Here is a 16,744-nt window from a genome sequence, read left to right on the forward strand (position 1 = left end):
CAGCGATAACCCAGATAGGTCATCATCTCAGCTAGCACCGCAGGTGATCCCGAGGCACCAATGGCCATCGTGTGGCGAACGACCTGCCTCGTGGGTTCCATCTGAAAGCAAAGACGTTTCAAAGGAGTCAAATGACAGTGTGTGAATTGTTCAAAACACTATTCTAAGAAACAACTATGGCTTATCCAACTTTGGGGTGAACGCGGTCACGGGATCCTAGTGTTAGAGTTAGTAAATTCGTTTAACCCGAGTAGAAGAGAGTTCAGAGTCCCAGAGTAAAGGTCGAGGAGTAAAAGATCCTAGTACCACCCAATGGCGACGTGGGCCCGTAAGACACACAGCCATGTTAGTAAAAGTTTTCGTAATGTCTAGACTCGACTTCGGCCAAGGAGTGTGGAAAGGGGAATTCCTACAGGCAGTCGGCTCTGATACCAACTTGTGACGCCCCCGATTTGATCGTACACTCATCATGCACGCAAACGTGTACGATCAAGATCAGGGACTCACGGGAAGATATCACAACACAACTCTAAAACATAAATAAGTCATACAAGCATCATAATACAAGCCAGGGGCCTCGAGGGCTCGAATACAAGTGCTCGATCATAGACGAGTCAGCGGAAGCAACAATATCTGAGTACAGACATAAGTTAAACAAGTTTGCCTTAAGAAGGCTAGCACAAACTGGGATACAGATCGAACGAGGCGCAGGCCTCCTGCCTGGGATCCTCCTAACTACTCCTGGTCGTCGTCAGCGGCCTGCACGTAGTAGTAGGCACCTCCAGTGTCGTAGGTGTCGTCGTCGAGGGTGGCGTCTGGCTCCTGGACTCCAACATCTGGTGGTGACAACCAGATAGAAAAGAAAAGGGGGAAAAGAGGGAGAGAAGCAACCGTGAGTACTCATCCAAAGTACTCGCAAGCAAGGAGCTACACTACATATGCATGGGTATATGTGTAAAGGGGCATATCAGTGGACTGAACTGCAGAATGCCAGAATAAAAGGGGGAAAGCTAGTCCTGTTGAAGACTACGCTTCTGGTCATCTTCATCTTGCAGCATGTAGAAGAGAGTAGATTGAAGTCCTCCAAGTAGTATCGCATAGCATAATCCTACCCGGCGATCCCCTCCTCGTCGCCCTGTTAGAGAGCGATCACCGGGTTGTATCTGGCACTTGGAAGGGGTGTATTTTATTCCGTATCCAGTTCTAGTTGTCATAAGGTCAAGGTACAACTCCGGGTCGTCCTTTTTCCGAGGGACACGGCTATTCGAATAGATAAACTTCCCTGCAGGGGTGCACCACATAACCCAACACGCTCGATCCCATTTGGCCGGACACACTTTCCTGGGTCATGCCCGGCCTCGTAAGATCAACACGTCGCAGCCCCACCTAGGCTCAACAGAGAGGTCAGCACGCCGGTCTAAACCTATGCGCGCAGGGGTCTGGGCCCATCGCCCTATGCACACCTGCACGTTGCGTACGCGGCCGGAAGCAGACCTAGCCCCCTTAATACAAGCGCGAGCTTACGGTCCAATGCGGCGTGCGCCACTCAGTTGCTGACGTCAAAAGAGCTTCGGCTGATACCACGACGTCGGGATACCCATAACTACTCCCACGTAGATGGTTAGTGCGTATAGACCAAATGGCCAGACTCAGATCAAATACCAAGATCTCGTTAAGCGTGTTAAGTAACCGCGAACGCCGACCAGGGCCAGGCCCACCTCTCACCTAGGAAGTCTCAACCTGCCCTGTCGCTCCGCCACAAAGATCCACTCGCGGGTACTCCTACGAGCCGACCCGACTTTAGTCATCTCATGTGTCATGTATATAGTATATAAGTATATACCCGTGATCACCGCCCAGGTGATCACGGCCCGATAGTATAGCACAGCAGACGGACAAGAATGTAGGGCCACTGATGGAAAACTAGCATCCTATACTAAGCATGTAGGATTGCAGGTAAAGGTAACAACAGTAGTAGCAAGGATAGGCTATGCATCAGGATAGGATATCGGAAAGCAGTAACATGCTACACTACTCTAATGCAAGCAGTATAGAGAAGAATAGGCGATATCTGGTGATCAAGGGGGGGCTTGCCTGGTTGCTCTGGCAAGTAGGAGGGGTCGTCAACTCCGTAGTCGAACTGGGCAGCAGCAGTGTCGGCCTCGTAGTCTACCGGAGAGAAGAGGGGGAAGAAACAGTAAATACAATGCAAACATAAGCATAACGATGCGTGACATGACAATGAGCGGTGCTAGGTGTGTCCTAACGCGACAGTAGGTGGTACCGGTGAAGGGGGGAACATCCGGGAGGTATTCCCGATGTTTCGCGTTTTCGGACAGACGGACCGGAGGGGGAAAGTTGCTAGTTCGATAGGTTAGGGAGGTGTGGTGGACGAACGGACTGCGTATTCGGATTCGTCTCGTCGTTCTGAGCAACTTTCATATAGAAAACATTTTCATCCGAGTTACGGTTTAAAAGATATGAATTTTCAAAGTTTATTTGAATTTCTGGAATTATTCGAATTTAAGCATAAATGAATTATGACGTCAGCATGAGGCAATGCTGACGTTAGCAGGTCAACAGAGCGACTGACCAGGTCAAGCTGACCAGTGGGCCCCATCTGCCATAGACAGTGGGCTAACAGAAGATTAAACTAATTAATTTTTAGTTAATTAACTACTGGGCCCACCTGTCAGTGAGTGATTAGATCAATTAATTAGTTTTAATTATAAAAACATTTTTCTTTTCTTTTTCTTTTTTTAATTTTGCGGCGGGGCCCGCATGTCAGTGACTGGGTCAACCCAGTCAACTGGGACCCACGGGGCCCACTGGCAGTGGCCCTGGGGTGGCCCCAGGCCAGCCACGTCGGCGGCCGGCGCCGGAGCGACTCCGACGAGCCAAACGCGGCGGCGCGGCTCGGGAGGGGCGCGGGTTTCGCGCACAGGGGGTCTGCGGGGTTGTGGCTGGGCGCGTTCGACGCGGCTCGGCGCCGCGCGTCCAACGGTGGTGGCCGGAGTGGCTGGAACGGGCGGGGGCGAGCGCTTCGAGCTTGCCGGCGGCGAGGTGCTTCGGGCTGGGGCGGGTGCGGCGTTAGAGCGCGCGAGCGGCCGAACTAACTAGCTAGGCGGGTGCGGCACGATGCGGTCGAGCTAACGGGCCTACGCCCATGACCAATTGGTCACCGGAGACCCGCCGGCGACGAGCTCCGCGGCGCTGCGTTCGGGCGCGCGTGGGGAAGCAGCTAGGGGGGGCGCGAGAGCGAAAGGACAAGGGAGGAGGGGGAGAAGCTCACGGCGAGGCTGTAGGGGGACGGCAGTGTGCTCAGGGAGGCTCGTCGGAGACGAAACGGGGCGGCGATCGACGGCGGACGTGCGGGGAAGAAGAGCTCGAGGAGGTCGTTGCAGGGGCTCCGGTCTCCAACGGGCTGCACCAGACGAAGCAGCGGGCGACGGCGGTCCTTGGAGACACCTTGGGGCGGCGAGGTGGGTACGGTGGCCGTGTGAACGACGGTGAACGGCGGCGACCGCGTCGGGCGTGGGGAAGGAAGGAGCGGCGCGGATCTGGGGGGGAAGAAGAGAGAGGCGCAGAGGCCGAGAGGAGAGCGGGGGCGAGTGGGAGAGAGGCCCGAGGAGGCGGGGGGTGCTGGCGCCCTTATCCTCCCCGTCGCCGGCGAGGTGGTGCGGCGGGGACTGCCCCTGTTCCGACCCCGGTCGGGGGAACAGGGAAGGGGGGCGAGTGGGAGAGGTGGGCTGGGCCGGGGGTCGGCCCACTTGGGCCAGGGGGTGCTGTGGGGGGGGCCTTCTCCTTTTTCTTTTTGTTTGTCTGTGTTCTTTTGCATTTTCTTTTTATTTGTTTATTTTCTTTTCTGTTTTATTTCATTTAAAAGTATTTAGGTATTTTATAAAAATGTGTTTTCTCCACCATAATTACCAGTGTATTATTTGGCACCCACCGAACATTTTTGTTTAAATTTTTGAAAACTTTTATTTTCCACTTTAAATTTAATTGAAGTTTGAATTAGGAGTTTGAAAAGAAATGTGTTCCAAATGTGATCAAGCCCTGTTTAGCAACATGATTAGCTTAATCACAGAGGGTTACTGTAGCATGATTCTCGGGGTGTTACACATAGAGGCCATAACAAGCATTCAAACTACTTAGAACACTAAGAATTCAACATGCAAGCACATCTACAGCAGCACCAAGAGTAGCTAATTATTCAAAATATAAATTGCTAAGACAATTGGACAAACGGTGGAGTCGCATACCAAGCAACAATCCCCCGAAACAGTTTCTGAAACGGAGCTTCGAGCAAAGAGATCGAAATCCGCTGGTTTGAGAGCAAGAACACGGGAGAGAGGGCAATGGAGATTTTTTTTGGAGGTAAGTGATGATGTGGGATGAAGAGGTAAGTGAGGGGGCCCACGTGGGGACCACAACCCACCAGGGTGGACCTGGGGGTCCTGGCGCGCCCAGGTGGGTTGTGCCCACCTGGTGCACCTCCCTCTGATATTATTTGCACCATAAATTCAAAAATATTTAGAAAAAAAACGTGTAAAATTTTCAGGGCATTCTGAGAACTTTATTTTTGGGTCATTTTTTATTGCACGGGAAATTCAGAAAACAGAAAAAACATGGCATTTTATTTTATTTAACTAACAAAAACAGAAAACAAAAGGTAGGGACAGAAGGTAGTGCTTACTAAATTCATCAACTTCATACCGCTAAAAAATGATCAATTAATAAGGTTGATCAGATCGTATTAACAACCACTTTCGATTAGCATGAAACCGAAGAACTTTCGTAAATCACTAAGTTACCTCAATGGAGATATGCATTTCCCCAACAATAAGCATTTCATATTTATTTTTGACAGTAGGTAAAGGTATTTGAAAACTTCCAATAGTGATTGTCGAAGATTTTTCAATAACATTAATATAATTCACTTGGAATTGTTTCTTCAGAAAGTGCACCGTATGCTCATTACCATTGATATGAAAAGTGTCCTTGCTTTTATTGCAATCAATAACAGCCCCTGCAGTATTCAAGAAGGGTCTACCAAGGATAATCTACATGTTGTCGTCCTCGGGCATCTCAAGTATAACAAAGTCAGTCAAAATAGTAACATTAGCAACAACCACGGGCACATCCTCACAAATACCGATAGGTATGGTAGTTGATTTGTCAGCCATTTGCAAAGATATTTCAGTAGGTGTGAGTTTATTCAAATCAAGTCTTTTATATAAAGAGAAAGGCATAACACTAACACCAGCTCCTAAATCACACAAAGCAGTTTTCACATAATTCTTTTTAATAGAGCAAGGTATAGTTGGTATTCCCGGATCTCCAAGTTTCTTAGGTACTCCATCCTTAAAAATATAATTAGCAAGCATAGTGGAGATTTCAGCTTCCGGTATTTTTCTCTTATTTGTGATGATTTCTTTCATATACTTTGCATAAGGAGGCATTTTCAAGATATCACTCAAGCGAGTACGCAAAAAGACTGGCCTCAGCATTTCAGCAAAGCGTTCAAATTCTTCATCATCTTTCTTTTTAGTTGACTTGGGTGGAAAAGGCATAGGTTTTTGAACCCACGGTTCTCTTTCTTTACCGTGTTTTGTAGCAACAAAGTCTCTTTTGTCATATCTTTTATTCTTAGGTTGTGGGTTATCAAGATCAACATGTGGTTCTATCTCAACATCATTATCTGGTTCTTTATCATTGTTTGGTTGAGAGTCTTCATGAATCTCATCATTATCTTTTTCATTATTACTAGGTGGATGTTCATTACCAGACTGAGTTTCAGCATCAGAGATAGAAGTTTCATTATCATTATCAAGAGGTTTTTCTATTTCAGGTTCACTAGAAGTATGCAAAGTCTTATCATTTTTCTTTTTCCTTTTCTTTCTGGAAGGACTTGGTGCACTAGTGTTAGCTCTTTGTGAATCTTGTTCAATTCCTTTTGGGTGTCCCTCAAGATAAAGTAGTTCCTGAGTCATTTCACCTCCTCTAGTTGCAACTCTAACAGCAAAGTCATCCATATTATGATTCATTTCATCAGGCAATTATCTTTGTGATTTAGCAACTTGTTCTAACTGAGTTTGAACCATAGAAGCATGTTTTCCAACACCTCTAACATCATTTGAGATTCCAAATAACAAGTCACTCAAGCGAGTAATCATATCAGAATTATATTTCAATTGTTTCATAACATTGGCATTGAAGTGATCTTGTTTTCTAATATAGTTTTCAAACTCATAAAGGCATTGACTAGGATGCATATTGTGAGGATTATCATTATCATTGAACTTCATTAGAGAATTTACCTCTACCACCTTAGGAAGTGGTGGTGTATTAAGCCCATGTATTTCTTCAATAGGAGGTAAATTTTTAACATCCTCAGCTTTAATACCTTTTTCCTTCATAGATTTCTTTGCCTCTTGCATATCTTCGGGACTGAGATATAATATACCCCTCTTCTTTGGAGTGGGTTTAGCCGGTGGTTCAGGAATAGTCCAACAGTTCGTTCCCTGAAAACACAACCAGCACAACTATCTAGGAAATCCCTAGAAGCATCGGTTAGTCCATTATAGAAAATATCAAGTATTTCATTTTTCTTAAGAGGATGATCAGGCAAAGCATTAAGTAACTGGCAAAGCCTCCCCCAAGCTTTTGGGAGACTCTCTTCTTTAGTTTGCACAAAGTTAAATATTTCCTGTAAGGCAGCTTGTTTCTTATGTGCAGGAAAATATTTTTCAGAGAAGTAATAAATCATATCCTGGGGACTACGCACACAACCAGGAGCAAGAGTATTGTGCCAAGCTTTAGCATCACCCTTTAATGAGAAAGGAAATAATTTGAGAATAAAGTAATAGTGAGTTTTCTCATCATGAGTAAAAAGGGTGGCTATATCATTCAACTTAGTAAGATGTGCCACAACAGTTTCGGTTTCATAACCACGGAAAGGATCAGATTCAACCAAAGTAATTAACTCTGGGTCGACAGAGAATTCATAATCCTTGTCATCAATAAAGATAGGTGAAGTAGCAAACTTAGGATCACATTTCATTCTAGCATTCAAAGATTTTTCTTTATACTTGTGTAATAATTTCTCTAGATCATCTCTATCATTGCAAGCAAGAATATCTCTAGTTGTTTATTCACTCATAACATAACCTTCCGGTACCTTAGGCATTTCATATCTAGGAAGGCTAGTTCTAGCAGGTGTTTCAGGAGTTTCAGTTTCAAGCTCATCATCAGATTCAACAACATCATGTTGTATAACTCTAGCAATTTGTTTATCAAGAAATTCACCAAGTGGCACATTATCATTATCAAGCAAGGTACTAGCATCACCATAAGCATCATTCATAGTATAAGTAGCATCATCAATAACTTGTGACATATCAGAATTAATAGCATGTGGTGGTGTTGCAAGTTCATTCATAACAGAAGGTGAATCTAAAGCAGAACTGGATGGCAGTTCCTTACCTCCCCTCGTCCTTGAGGGAAATATCTTAGTCTTAGGATCCTCCAGATTCTTCATAGTGATAATATGATAATAATCCCAAGTGACTCAACAAATATAGCTATGCTCCCCAGCAACGGCGCCAGAAAAAGGTCTTGATAACCCACAAGTATAGGGGATCGCAACAGTTTTCGAGGCTAGAGTATTCAACCCAAATTTATCGATTCGACACAAGGGGAGCCAAAGAATATTTGAAGGTATTAGAAGCTGAGTTGTCAATTCAACCACACCTGCAGATTAATTATCTGCAGCAAAGTGATTAGTAGCAAAGTAGTCTGATAGTTTTGATAGTAGTGACAGCAGAAACAGTAACAGTAACAGTGATAGCAGTAATTTTGTAGCAAGTGTAACAGTGATGATAGCAGTAGTAACTTAGCAAAAACAATATAAGATAAATTCATAGGCATTGGATCGGTGACTTGTTGGATGATATTCATCATGTGACAGTTATAACCTAGGGCGATACGGCACTAGCTCCAGTTCATCGATATAATGTAGGCATGTATTCCGTAAATAGTCATACGTGCTTTATTAAAAGAACTTGCATGACATCTTTTGTCCTACCCTCCCGTGGCAGCGGGGTCCATATTGGAAACTAAGGGATATTAAGGCCTCCTTTTAATAGAGAACCGGAACAAAGCATTAACACATAGTGAATACATGAACTCCTCAAACTACGGTCATCACCGAGAGTGGGCCCGGTTGTTGTCACTCCGGGGTTGCCGGATCATAACACGTACTAGGTGACTATAACTTGCAAGATCGGATCTAAAACATGGATATAATGATGATAACATAAATGGTTCAGATCTGAGTTCATGGCACCCGGGCCCAAAGTGACAAGCATTAAACATAGGAAATTCATAGGAACATCAATCTAGGAACATAGTGGATACTAGGGATCAAGCCCTAACAAAACTAACTCGATTAGATGATGAATCTCATCCAACTCCTCACCGACCAACGAGCCTATGAAGGAATTACTCAGTCTCGGTGGGGAGCATCATGGAATTGGCGATGGAGAAGGGTTGGTGATGACGAAGAACGAAGACCCCCCCCCTCTCTGGAGCCCCAAACGGACTCCAGATCTGCCCTCCCGAGGAAGAACAGGGCTTGGCGGCGGCTCCGTCTCGTGGATCGCAATAATTCTTTCTCCCTGATTTTTTCTCCCAAATAGGATTTTATAGCGTTGGAATCAGGGTCTGCGGGGCCACCAGGTGGGGACAACCCACCAGGGCGCGCCAGGAGAGGGGGCGCGCCCTGGTGGGTTGTGCCCACCCAGGTGCCCCTCTCTGGCAGGTCTTGGCTCCAGAAATTCTTAAATTTCATATAAAAAATCCTTGCAAAGTTCCGTTCCATGGTAGTTCTGCTGAAAACATCATCAGTCTGGGGTTAGTTTAATTCAAATCATGCAAATTAGAGTCAAAAACAAGAGGAAAAGCGTTAGGAAAAGTAGATACGTTGGAGACGTATCAGGGAGCCACACCCCGGCAAGCACGTCCCTTGTGACGCTGGTCAAGCCCGTGCAAGTTCGCACAGCAAATCGCGGCCCCAGCATCCTCGGGACCCGACAAGCCCGTGCAAGTTGGCACGGAAAAGGCGTCACCGACATCCTCGGGACCCAGCAAGCCCGTGACAGGAGGCACGGCAACCACGCATATGGTGGGCCACGTCCCAACCATGATGCTGGCGACTAGTGAGCCCGTGCAAGAGGCACGGCACTCTCAAGCCGGCCACACCCCGACAACCAGGTTCTCAGGGTTCTGCAAGCCCGTGTGGGCAACATGGCACTCTTCGACAAACCTCAACTGGGGCGCAATGAAGAGACGGTCATGGGGCGACAAGGCCTCGACCATGACTATGGCGACTGTCGAGACCGTGCAGGAGCCACGGTGTTGTATGGTCAGCCACACCATGACCTCGACTTGTTTGGGGTCCATCGAGTCCGTGCGGGAGGCACGACACTCTCTAGTTGGGCACGCCCCGACCACGCTGGTGGTGACTATCGAGACCGTGCAGGAGGCACGGTGCTCTATGGTCGGCCACACCGCAGACCCGACGCGCTCAGGGTCCGTTGAGTCTGTGCGGGAGGCATGACTCACGACTGTCGGGGGAGACCCGACAAGCAAGTCTGATGAGAAGAATGACAAGGACTCCCCTATCCTAGGAGAAGCCATTCTTGTCAGTGCGGCGTCTGGCACAACGACCCCGGGAAGGGAGTTCCCGGGTAATGCGAAGTCCGACAAGTCATCCACGGGAAGGGAGTTCCTGGTTAGCATGACGTCCGACACGACGACCCCGGGAAGGGAACTCCTGGGCAATGTGACATCAGGAACTATGACCCCAGCAAGACTGACGCCCACAAGCGAGGTGGTTGTGGGGCAGTTCATGTCCCCACCAACTGCGCGGTCGGACCCGTTCGATACCAACAACGACGTTGGCGCTCCACACAGATTCTGACGCCTAGGGGGGGTCTTCTCGGCGAACATGCGGGACGACCGCAGCACCCCGAGATCAAGAAGGACGAGCATGGCGCCTTCATCAAGCACAAGGTGCGGCTCATCACGAGAGGTTACGTACAGCGTGCGGGGGAGGACTTGCAGGAGGTCCTCGCTCTGGTGGCAAAGCACGAGCAGGGCGTACGGGCTACACAAAGCCCCAGAAGACGGATATCCCAACGAAGGCAGCATCCGGTTTCAGAAGCTGCATGATAAGGTTGGAATCGTCAACGTCAAACTTCTTCGACAAGGTTGAAGGGGAGATAGTAGTACGCTTAGATGGTGCAAGGAACTTACCTAGAGGTTTCCTTGGTGGTACTTACACATGGTAGTTTCGTGTGTGTTGTGCACGTCCAGCACATAGTCGGTTTTAGAACCACTATATAAGGGGCAGGTCCCCATCGTTGTAAGAGCAGGCCATTTCACTTCAATACAAGGCATTTTCAGTCCCTCCTACTACCACCATGTGTGTTCATTCAGTTGAAGTAGTACTCCAACTCTAGTCTCTACTGTGTGTGCATTGCACTAGTCCATGGCGTAGCTAGTGAGTGTGCACCCGCCGGTTGTAGTGTTCCTCCGCTAGATTGTACTGAGAGAGAGAGAGCGCTAGCTACTCGCTAGTATTTTGGGTTAACACACGTGGAGGTGACGAGGCCTGGATCATCAGTGCAAGCGTGTGGCCGAAGATCGCTGTCGCGCTGGAGTCCGACGAGCTGGGTATTTTCACGACAGTCACAGCCGAGCACCTTGGTCTCGAGCTCAGCGAAGCAATTGTTAAGGACAGCGACAGACCGCGTAGCCGGTTCTGAAGGGCGCGTCTGTCAAATTTCAGCTCTCTTTGTCAAGGACAGTTGTTAAGGAGTCACGCATGATGCTACACAAACTATCGGAGCACCTATGCATCAGTTAACTGGATTTTCTTCAGTTTCAATTTCGGTCTATCGCATCCCAGCCGTTGGGTCGCAAACGAACATCCAGGATATGTTTCTTCTCCCTCCGACCGTTTTTTAGATCATAACGAACAGGCGCGGTTTCAGTCGATTCCCTCCCGTCCGGTGCCTCGCCTGCGGTGAGGCATTGACCTAGCGCTCGCCGGTGATGCCACGGCAGAACACTGCGTCCCCCTTTCTATACCTGGCTCCATCCATTCCGACCGGCGGACAATACGAAAAGGTCAGGGTTCAAAAAAAAATACAAAAAGGTCCCCATCCACCAACCCTCCAGCAGTCGCGTCATCCCGACACCAGCATAGTACTGGTGCGACCTCACCGGGACAACCCGGTCATAAAAAAAAACACGAAGAATTACAGAAATATCTACAATAGAAAATTAACTCTGTAAACCAGAGACTAAATATTTCTATCAAAGGAGTCGAGAATCTCTCTTATAACTAGCCTAAGAGCATCTCCAACAGCTGCCCAATGCGCGGCGCCCAAAAAACAGATTTACAGCGTGCAAGTAGTTTTTTAGGGTGCTAGAAGACGTTTGCTCCAACATGCGCTGCAAAATATGCTGCGCGCGCGAGTCCAGCGGTCCCAATCAAGCGGTCCCATCTGCAGCAGCCCAGAGTTTGCAGCGCGCGCGACCGGACGCACTAAATATGCTGCGCACGATGCCTTTTTAATGTGCGTGCTGCATTAATTATAGCGCGCGCGTTTTTTGTGCGGTTGCTGGAGACTCCAAATCGGGTCCGCGCGCTAAAAATAGTTTTTATACCGCGCGTCGCTTATATAGCGCTTCTGTTGGAGATGCTCTAAGGGCCCTCAAACGCGGGCCTGTATTCGTCCATCGAGCAGTCCGAACGTAATTTTTCTTGCAAATTGGGGACAAACTAGGTCCCTAGTCCACCTAAACCCCCTCCCTCGCCCGCGCGCTTCCTGTCTGAGACGGCAGCACCGCTCTAGAGCGGCAATGGCACATTCATGCCTGGCTGGAACGGACGCGATCTCTCATTGGCATCTGCATTGAAGCGGCGCGCCGGCCAAGAGAGTGCCGCCCGCGCCGCATCCCGGTGCACACGACTACTCCACGTGCAAACGACACCACGGTCGTCTGTCCGTTCGTTTGCCGCCAACATTAATGGCACGCGGTTGCCGAGGAACCTACTCCGGCGCCGCCCGCCCGTCTGTCTGCTGCCCACCATTGTCATTCGCCCGCTATATAAGTTGCAACCCCTGCCATAGCCGCAGTCATCCTCCTCCGGCCCCTTTCTCCTCTCTGTACCAATCCCACCATGGCCTCCTCGCGCTCCAAAGCTCTCTGGGGCGGACTGTGGCTGAAGCAGAAGAAGGAGATGGCCGCCATTGCTGACAGCAGGCAGTCGAAGGCCGACAACGTCCCAATGGAAGACACGGCCGAGGACGAGCATACGCCACCCTTGCTGATGCATTGCACGATGACCATCGGTGAGGTCCGTGCCCAGTACATGGACATGGTGCGGGAGGCGCGGGTCGACGCGGCCTACAACCTCCAGCTCCTCCAGGAGCACCATCAGGCAGAGGAGCAGCTCTCCGCTGGCAGGGCGGTCGCGCCGAACACGGACGTGGCGGAGCAGGCGGCGCTGCTTGAGTCCTACCGCTCCGTCCACGAGATCCGCCTTGCCCGTTGGCCCGCCTTGCCCGTTGGCGATACCGCCAGCATCACGCGGAACTAGAGGCCGCCTACAAGGAGTTCGACGAGGCGGCGGGCGAGGTGTGGGGCAAGACCGACGACAAGGAAGACATCTCCGGCTCTGCCAAGGCCACGCTAAAGGAAATATGCCCTAGAGGCAATAATAAAGTTTTTATTTATATTTCCTTATATCATGATAAATGTTTATTATTCATGCTAGAATTGTATTAACCGGAAACTTAGCACATGTGTGAATGCATAGACAAAACAGAGTGTCCCTAGTATGCCTCTACTTGACTAGCTCGTTAATCAAAGATGGTTAAGTTTCCTGATCATAGACATGTGTTGTCATTTGATGAATGGAATCACATCATTAGAGAATGATGTGATGGACAAGATCCATCCGTTAGCTTAGCATAATGATCGTTTATGCTATTGCTTTCTTCATGACTTATACATGTTCCTTTGACTATGAGATTATGCAACTCCCGAATACCGGAGGAACACCTTGTGTGCTATCAAACGTCACAACGTAAATGAGTGATTATAAAGATGCTCTACAGGTGTCTCCGAAGGTATTTGTTGGGTTGGCATAGATCAAGATTAGGATTTGTCACTCCCTGTATCGGAGAGGTATCTCTGGGCCCTCTCGGTAATGCACATCACTATAAGCCTTGCAAGCAATGTGACTAATGAGTTAGTTGCGGGATGATGCATTACGGAATGAGTAAAGAGACTTGCTGGTAACGAGATTGAACTAGGTATGACGATACCGACGATCGAATCTCGGGCAAGTAACATACTGATGACAAAGGGAATGACGTATGTTGTTATGCGGTTTGACCGATAAAGATCTTCATAGAATATGTAGGAGCCAATATGAGCATCCAGGTTCCGCTATTGGTTATTGACCGGAGATGTGTCTCGGTCATATCTACATAGTTCTCGAACCCGTAGGGTCCGCACGCTTAACGTTCGATGATGATTTGTATTATGAGTTATGTGTTTTGGTGACCGAAGTTTGTTCGGAGTCCCGGATGAGATCACGGACATGATGAGGAGTCTCGAAATGGTCGAGTGGTAAAGATTCATATATTGGAAGGTTATATACGGACACCGGAATGGTTCCGAAGAAGATTGGGGATTTTTCGGAGTACCGGGAGGTTACCGGAACCCCCCGGGAAAGTTAATGGGCCTCATGGGCCATGGTGGAGAAGAGGAGGCAGGCCACGAGAGGTGGCGCGCGCCTCCCCCTTGCCCAAACAAAATTGGACAAGGGGTGGGGGCGCCCCCCCCCTTTCCTTCTCCTTCTCCCCCATTTCCCCTTTCCCCTCTCCGTTGGAAGGAAAGGGGGGCTCCCCCCTTGGCGCGCCCCTCCTAGGCCGCCGGCCTCCTCCCCCTCTCCTTTATATACGGGGGCGGGGGGCACCCCAAAGGCACACCAAGAATTCTCTTAGCCGTGTGCGGTGCCCCCTCCACAGTTTACTCCTCCGGTCATAGCGTCGTAGTGCTTAGGCGAAGCCCTGCGCGGATCACATCACCAACACCACCGCCACGCCGTCGTGCTGACGGAACTTTCCCTCGACCCTCTACTGGATCAAGAGCTTGAGGGATGTCATCGAGCTGAACGTGTGCTGAACACGGAGGTACCGTACGTTCGGTACTTGGATCGGTTGGATCGTGAAGACGTTCGACTACATCAACTGCGTTAACACAACGCTTCCGCTTTCGATCTACGAGGGTAAGTGGACACACTCTCCCCCTCTCGTTGCTATGCATCTCCTAGATAGATCTTGCGTGATTGTAGGAAATTTTTTTAAATTGCATACTACGTTCCCCAACGCCCGCCCCTCCGCCACGACCACGAAGGACACAGCTGCGGGCACCACCGACAGCGAGGAAGAGTAGTGCATGGTAGATCACCACCGCTCAGGTCCCAGGAAGGCCACCGCTCATATGAAAATCCGTTTGGCTTGCATGAATTTCGTCCGTTTAGTTCCAACGTGGTTGAAATGTATACGGGTAGCGTTGGATGGCGGCCTCCGCCATCAGTGTCTACCGACATATGCTGGAACAAATTTGCGGGTCAACATTGGAGATGCCCTAACACTCTTGCATAATATATAGCTTTCCAATTAAAAATAGACCTTCATACCAAAAGTATATGAAAAATCCATAGAATAAACTAAAAGAACAGATATATGGGGAGTAAAGGTAGAAATTGCGGGATTTGATTCATTCCCGGTAGTCATGAGATGTCATCTTAGGTCTGACTCAGCCTCGGGTGTTGCTTCTCCTTTCCTGTCTCCGGCTCCCGAACAGAAAAAGAAAACATGATCGGGTCCAAAGTTGTATCTGGTGTATCCAATCTTGTCGATGTCAGAACGAGACCACTTGGTTTGACGAGACCTCTATAGCTATTTGTGATACACTCCATCCTGAAGCAGCATCGTCTCCTTTTTGACATCAAGGTAGGGAGGAAAGAACTTGGCCGCCATTTGGCCTGAAGATGCAACAGATTGTGGGTGAAGGTTGGCCGATCAACATGGGCATTGTAGGTCCACCGAAGCCGCGGGCGATGTTGCTTGGATCCCTATCGTGTGCTTCAAACTCCGTGCTAAAAGGCCTTCTTTATATTAGGAGACGACATTGCCATCACCAAAAGCTCAAGTCCAATCAGGCACACCCGAGTGGAACAAGCCAAACTAGGATCGTCCACCGTCAACGGTCGTCCCTTTCGCCTCCGCGACGAAAAATAAAGGATCAGGAGTCTCCCATAAATGCTTGTTCGAGTGCCTCAGCGGCTTGTTTAAGGGGGTGACGTGGATTCACCACCTTACTCCTTTGTCCACCATGGAGGCGGTGTGGAAGGTGACGGCGACGACCACCGGATGCTACCCGTGAGCTCTGATAGCTGCTTCTCCAACACATAATATGAGTCATCGGCACAAAGCCACCGGGTCAAATGATATGAAGATGATGACTCTGAACCTACTATATGCAGGAACAGCCTAAGCACGCCTCTCGTCCCCGACGGGGCGGTCGTGCTATTGAAGAAAAAAGAGAAAGGAGTCGGGATAATGAACCGCACACTCAACACGAAGGGGAAATAAAGAAGTCAAAGGGAAGGGGAGAGTGGACGATCTGCACACGGGGGTATCTGCACCCGCTTTTCAAAAATGTACTTTTTACGCGTTTTGTAATGTTCAAAAATTCTAAAAAAAATTATGCATACATGTTGGCAAAGGTATGTCCACGGCACAAAGTTTTGTGTAAAAAAGTATTTTTGTTTTGTCTCAGTAAAAAGCTTCTAAATAGCGTTTCACGGCACAAAATTTTGTCTTTTTTGCACAGGTTACAAAAAAGTTGTTTTTCTGTGAAACTTTCTGCACACACATAGAATATGGAGATGTCCGCGCGCACCTTTTTCAGAATTTTTTGACATTGCAAAATGTGTTTTTCAAAATGGGTTCATATGTATCCGGATTCATCATGCACTTCTCAAGGGAATATGTATTGTACTATGTGACCCTTGCCATTAGACTACTGCCTAGTCCTCTTTCAGAAATTATGAAGACACCCGACTACACGTATCTCCTGCTATTGATCGTTGTCTCTCAGTAATACCGTATAGGTATATAATATCTGCGGAAAAAGGTAAATGTGATGGCCGACCTAGCTCAGTGGTAGAGCGCGTGGCTTTTAACCACGTGGCCGTGGGTTCGATCCCCACGGTCGGCGCAAATGGGTTCTATTTTGCGATGCAACCTCTTTTTTTTGATAACTATACGAATATATACTGGCCTGTTTGAATACTTGGGAAATTCCATCTTTTGTGGATTCGATCCCATAGGTGGCGCAAATTTATTTTATTTTAGATGCAATCTCTTTTCTAATAACTATCACTATATGCTGTCCTTGTTGAATACTTGCAAAATTCTATTTTTTGGTATGGTCGATCCCAGTTGGGAAATTCTACTTTTAGTGTGGATTTGATCCCATAGGTGGCGCAGATTTATTTCATTTTTTGCAAAAAAAGAAATCATTTTGAGATGCAATATCTTTTTTAGGCATCCGTCTCATAATATGAGAACGTTTTTTACACTAGTGT

The 16,744-nt window shown here is 48.3% G+C and overlaps 1 non-coding gene across 1 annotated transcript; it reads left to right on the forward strand.

The window, feature by feature from the left end:
- The first annotated feature begins 16,302 nt into the window (after positions 1-16,302).
- On the forward strand, positions 16,303-16,374 carry TRNAK-UUU (transfer RNA lysine (anticodon UUU)). The gene has a single exon. It is a non-coding gene; the product is annotated as a tRNA-Lys (tRNA).
- The last annotated feature ends 370 nt before the right edge of the window (positions 16,375-16,744 follow it).

This window comes from Aegilops tauschii, chromosome 4, assembly GCF_002575655.3.
Source record: "Aegilops tauschii subsp. strangulata cultivar AL8/78 chromosome 4, Aet v6.0, whole genome shotgun sequence".
In the NCBI taxonomy this organism is placed as follows: Eukaryota; Viridiplantae; Streptophyta; class Magnoliopsida; order Poales; family Poaceae; genus Aegilops; species Aegilops tauschii.